This window comes from Peromyscus leucopus, unplaced genomic scaffold (assembly GCF_004664715.2).
Source record: "Peromyscus leucopus breed LL Stock unplaced genomic scaffold, UCI_PerLeu_2.1 scaffold_188, whole genome shotgun sequence".
In the NCBI taxonomy this organism is placed as follows: domain Eukaryota; kingdom Metazoa; phylum Chordata; class Mammalia; order Rodentia; family Cricetidae; genus Peromyscus; species Peromyscus leucopus.
The window spans coordinates 578190-584189 of record NW_023505061.1 but is presented as its reverse complement, the minus strand read 5'-3'; positions in this window follow the sequence as shown (position 1 = coordinate 584189).

The window sequence follows — 6000 nt, the reverse complement described above, 5'->3', positions numbered from 1 at the left end:
GACAAAGAAAAGGAACTGTTAATATATTGCACAGCCAGACAATACAAAATATGTTTGCTCATTAGAGTTAGAAGGATATTAAGTTTACAAACAAATGTTTGTTTAGTATTGTCTATGTATCACTCACTGAAGGCATTAATAAAACTACGGACAATCAGCATGCTAGGATAGAAAGAAGGAGTTATGAACTGCAATAGAGTAATGTCACTTTTGTGATGGTCAGTGTTGCTAGGTATGGGTAGGATGGAGCAGGCAGTTACCAACACCTGTGAGAATTCAATGGGGCTTTATAAAGGACATTTGATGTTGAATATAGATAGACAAGAAAATCCAAAAAGCTAAAGGAAAAGTTTACTGAAGATGACAATCTAGAGGGTGAAAATGGCAAGGTCAGGGCAGAATTAAAATTTCTGGGTGTTAAAGTAATATTGGACCTCTTGAATAGTTAAGTTGATTGACAGCCAAAATGTGTACACATTTTTATCCAGCATCATTCTTAGAGAATATCTCAAAGAAGGAATGCGGAAGAAGTGAAGAAAAAATGTTGTGGGCTATTTATGTCATGTCTTTATAATATTAACATATAAGAAACACTGCCAAGGTCTGACTAGAAGTCTATAAACAGATTTAATTATTGTAAAGCATTTAAATTGCATTTTCATTAGATACAAAAACAATTACCCAACATAAATCTGAAACAATGTGCCTTAACAGTTATAATTGTGTGAAGCACAAAAACAAAAGAATTAAAATAAGACTCAATTCTAAAAATGCCACAGCAGGAAATCAGATCATGTTATTTAAATTTTTATGAGGTTTTAAATTCAATAATACCTCTTTCTAAAAGACCATACTCCACAAAAAATAAAATAAAATAAAAAGGGAACCCAGGTGTAGAGAACTTTAAGCTACTCTGCTTGAACTGAACTTGTATCTGAGTTTAAACTTCTCATTTGATATGAAGTCTAGGAACTCAAGCTGGCCTTGCAGGAAAAGTAGATATGAGAAAATCAGAATTTAAATGAAGTGAGTTTTAGTCACAGTATAAAATCATGATAGTTTTTTTGCTGATGCAGAGGTTGGTGTCCTGCTAATTTGAATAAGGGTTCATCAAGATGGCTTTGCTAGTTTGCTATAAGACACTGGTCAGTCCTTCATCTTATTGGCTGAGAAGTTAAAAAGAATTCAAGCTATAATTCAGTTATAGCTAATGCCTCCTTACTAACCAGTTTCTCTTTGAAGCTGTGGTAAGAACGATCTTCATCTTGCTTAGTCTACCACCTTGGGCTGATAAGATTCATGCAGAGTCTTTCTAACTGGAAATCTAGGACCACCCGTGGGACCGCACCAACAATCACTAGGATGCATAGAGGAAGCTCATCCTCGGATGCGGAGAAGCCTTGACAGACTTTTTTTTTTTAAACAGTATTTTTGTTCTTCTGTTGAATTTTTAATCTCTGTATTTTGCATGACATCCACAGCTTGCTCCAGTGAATAATGTCAGGATTTCACAGAGAATCAACATAATCTCTTCCTGTATAACTAATAAACATAAAGTTCTACACTTGTCTTGTTCTTGGCACCACTGTTCTCACAGATTTTACCATTAAACTGTCTGCAGGACTCCTACTCTACCATTAGCTTGCACTAAAATCACCAACTCTTTTTAAGTAACATTAAAAAAAAAAAAAAACCTTTTACATTCATCACTCTATTGCTTGTCTACCCATCCCTATTCCTTCTTCCAGACAACGGATTCCATGTGGTCGTCTGGCCTAGTATAACAGGTCCTTCATAAAAACTCCTGGAGGATGGGTTTGCTAGTGACGGATCTGACCAAATCCATTTCATCTTCATTCACGACATGCATCTTTGCTGGATAAAACTTCAAAAGCTTCAGCAATTTATAATCTGCCTCCCTTTGCTTCCTGTCACTGCTCTCTCTACGTTTATTGCCCAGTCGTTATTCTTATTCTAAACACACTGTATCTTTTATTTTACCCCAAGTTGCCTTCATGATTTTTCTGAAAATTGGTTATGATATGCCTAGATATGGATATGACTTTCTTCATGTTCATCTTCTGTGAGCCTCCCAGACATTTCTGTGGTTTACAATTTTTGTCAATTGGAAATTTTTCGTTCTTCAGATATGGTTGACTTTCTACTTACTTGTTCCTTCTTTTACTTTCAGTTATATGCATAATTAGCCTGCTAAATTCTTACAGGCCATACAGTTATTTCATAAGTTTTCATACAAAAAAAAAATGCTAGAGAAGAGATGCAGGAGTCGGAGAGGATGTCATCATGATAAAAGACCTTTCTCAATAATAGGACACATAATCAGTAAGGACGGCGAAAATTTTGAATCACACCATTAAATATCTTGCTACTAATTGACATTAAGAAAATCATTCATAATAAAAAAGGCATTGTGCGAAACAGCTGCAAAACGAACACCTTTTTGAAGTTCATATGACAGACTCACAAATAAATAATCAAAGACAAAGAAAGAAAAGAATCCATTTTTAACAAAAGGGGGAAATAAAACTGTTTTTAAGACCCCAAATAAAGTGAAACTGTGAACTAGATTTATAAAACACTATCATTAAGGATTTAAATGTGCACACAGTGCACAGGTAGATATCAATATGTGAGCCTTCCAGTCAAAGTAATTTTCTCAGTGTCTAACTATTTTTTTTAAACCCACATGTGGTGATTCTTCATCGCTATCCCATTTTACACCTGTATCACAGACATTTACAAATAAGATACAAGCATGGCTATGCTACAATAAAAATTTTATTGTCATGTAGACAGTCCAGTGAATGTAGTTCCATGGTTCTAAGTTTTATATTTTTAGCCTAGATTATTGCTGAATTCTTTTGGGTAAAATCTTAGCTGAAACAAAATATGAAAGAAAACTCCATAAGTTATCTATAGAATATCTAAAAATGTTCAATATATTTCAAAATATTGCTTGGGTCAATAAAAAAGATCCATGAGCCCAATGATTTACGAACTAGTTGCATCAAGTAAAAAGTAAACAAAATTTATCACGAGCGAAAAGAGTCAATTACTGCAGGCTCTACAAACACATTTTTGGCAATAAATACAGATTTGTGCTAAGTTCAACAGCTTATTGAAATGGAAAAATCATCTAACATCTTCACAGGTGATCTCTGTATACAGCTGGGGAACCACTGTCTGCATCTAAAGGATGCTGTGTCCATCACCAGCATTGGTCTGTCTTGTCTGTAGTCCGCCAAGACATGTCTCCAAGGATATGGACTATGGGCTAGAAGTGAGGTTCCTAATCTGCAGGACAGCACAGCAGTTGACTTTCTTCCTAGGCTTACTCTTGGGGTTCAGCAGGGTTGTGTTGCAGCCATAGCTCTATGGATGAATAGTTCATAGATTCATAGCTGCATTGTCTTTCTTGGCATAGGAGGGCAGGCAGCGGCAACCCTGGCATAGATGTCATCTGTACTTGAAAGAGTTCCTCCCCAGAGTCTCTGCAGCCACTTATTACTCTGTTCGGCGAGGTCATCTCTGTGTTATGGCTAGCTGCCACTCCCTCACTTAGCTCAACCCTGTTCAAATATCATAAAGGCAGACCCCAGCTTCCATTCTGAGCTAGCATGTTTCTCGCCCTTAGCTCACTTTCCCTTCCTGGTCCTCCAGTATGAATTACTGCACTCAGTGGCACTTCGCCTTCTCTCATCTCAACTCTTCATGATACATTTGGTTTATTGACTCTTCGTTTCTCTTATGGAATCATAATGATGGCCAACTTTTTGTTCACCCAGCTATCCAAAGAATACACAGCATGAAATGAATGGTGAATCAATCACAGATTTAATGAGTACAATATCCCCTGTGTCCTTTTCCCTCTGTGGTCATAACAGCAGAGGGTAAATGTGAGTAAAGATGTTTATGTCCTTCGAGAATTTATTATACTTAATGCAGATCAATTTGTAAATTCCACAGCCCCAAAGACTAATTGATTCTGCATCACTAAACTGTTTATAATCCTCTTGGTCTTTTCTAGACATTACTCTCTCTGCTTTCTTTTTGTCTTATCATTTGCTTCATCTGTTGCTTTTCCGGTGGAGAAATTCAAAACACTTTAAATTATCCAGGGCAAAGAATACTGCTATAGGTTTCACTAACGGATGACTATAATGAGTTCAGATGACAAACCTGGACATTTTTAATTGCCCTCTTTCCAAATTTCTTCCTGTGACTTCTCTGAAAACTGTGGCCCAGCCCTGATGGTCTCTGTCTTGCAGTGTTGAGCCTCCAGTGAGCTGTAGACTCTGCAGTGTATGGTGAGGCTGAGAAGACAAGGGAAGCCTTGAATGTGAACCATACATTTAAAAGCCTTGGTTAAGAGGGCAGTGCCTCCTCAGTACCTGCATCATTGATGCTTCCTAATCACCGAGTTTTGGTCCAACAACTTATCAAGGGTGTATCAGGTAGGGTATAGTTTCAGGGCCTTGTGTCCCAGCTCTTAACAGTGATTATAAGGTGATAGATGCTATTCTACTTTGCCTTCCAGACGTTAAGCATCTGTGGTAACTGTGGGCTGTGGGCTTTGCTCTGAAGTACAACTCCAGCATTCCTAATGTTTTTATTGTTGTTTACAGTCTTAGGATGCACAGTTCCTCATCCCCATTCCAGATGGTCTGAAAGAGGAATGAAAGGCAAGAGCATATCCCATTCCTCAGGAACACAGGGAGTTGAACAATGCTTTGTGTCACACTTTATCTGTCAGAACCTGGTCCCATGACCAAATCTAGCTGTAAGGAAAGCTTAGACACTGCTCCTGGGAAGATTTGCAAACAGCTCAACTTCCTAACTGACTACTGTAGGAAGGGACAGTGGTCAGAGCAATACAGATCAGTGTTCTCAAAGCAAAAGGGATAGATTTGTTCTGTTTCTCCAAATCTTCAGTGTCATCCTTAAACATGAGACCCCACAGCAGAGGATTTGACATTCTCATTGAGCAGTCTCATAGTCTAGCTTGAGTATTCTAACATAATTAACGGATCATTTAGATAGTCACTATGGCCCACTTTTCAATTTTGCAAGCCCCAAAAGTAAATGGACATAGGTTTGTGCCAAAGAAACATTTGTTCACAGTCTAAAGGTTTATGCCCCTGCCTCCTTGATGCATTCATAGAACCTCATCTCAAGATGACAGTGCTGAGTAATGGGCCCTTCATGAGATTATCCATTTGGGAATGTGAACTCCTTTTAGAAGAGATCTCAAAGACAACCCTTCCTGTAAATCATGAGGATTAGAGTTTGTGTGTGGCCACCTCAGGAGTACAGAGTCATGCTAAGCATCCAGCCTGCTGGCACCTTGATCTTAGATTTTCCAACTTCTGAAAGATGATAAATAAATTTCTGTTCTTCATAATGTATCCAGTTTCTGGTATTTTTGTGTTAGCACTGTGCACAGACTACAATATTCTCAAAAGGCCGATATATATAAGCCAGAAAAGAACTTAATTTAGAAGGAGAAAAGTGACTATTGATTTTCCACAGGCTGTTTATGTTGAAGGATCACAGATGAAGCCACAAAAAAGGATGAAAGAAACCCAGGAAGATGATGCTTGAGTCTAAAGAACAAAGAAACCAGATTTCCCTAATAATCAATACAAGAAACTTAGGAAACTTCAGGGAGAATCTTATTTTACAGAATTGTAGGACTTGGAAGTATTAAGGATTATTTAGTTCAGTCTTCATTTTTGAGAAAGTAGGAACAGAAATACAAACTAAGGAAGTGACTTGCCAAAAAAAAAAAAGAAGAAGAAAAGAAAAATCTCATAGCTCATTAGAAGCGGAACAAGTAAACAAAATAAACACAACTCCTTATTTCACAGTAGGATGAGCCCTCTTCAGTTTAATTTACAGCACATTTCAACCATCACTTCATTTGTTCATTCAATAAGCTTAAAATATGTATATTTATTTGAGCAGAGAAAAACCACAATT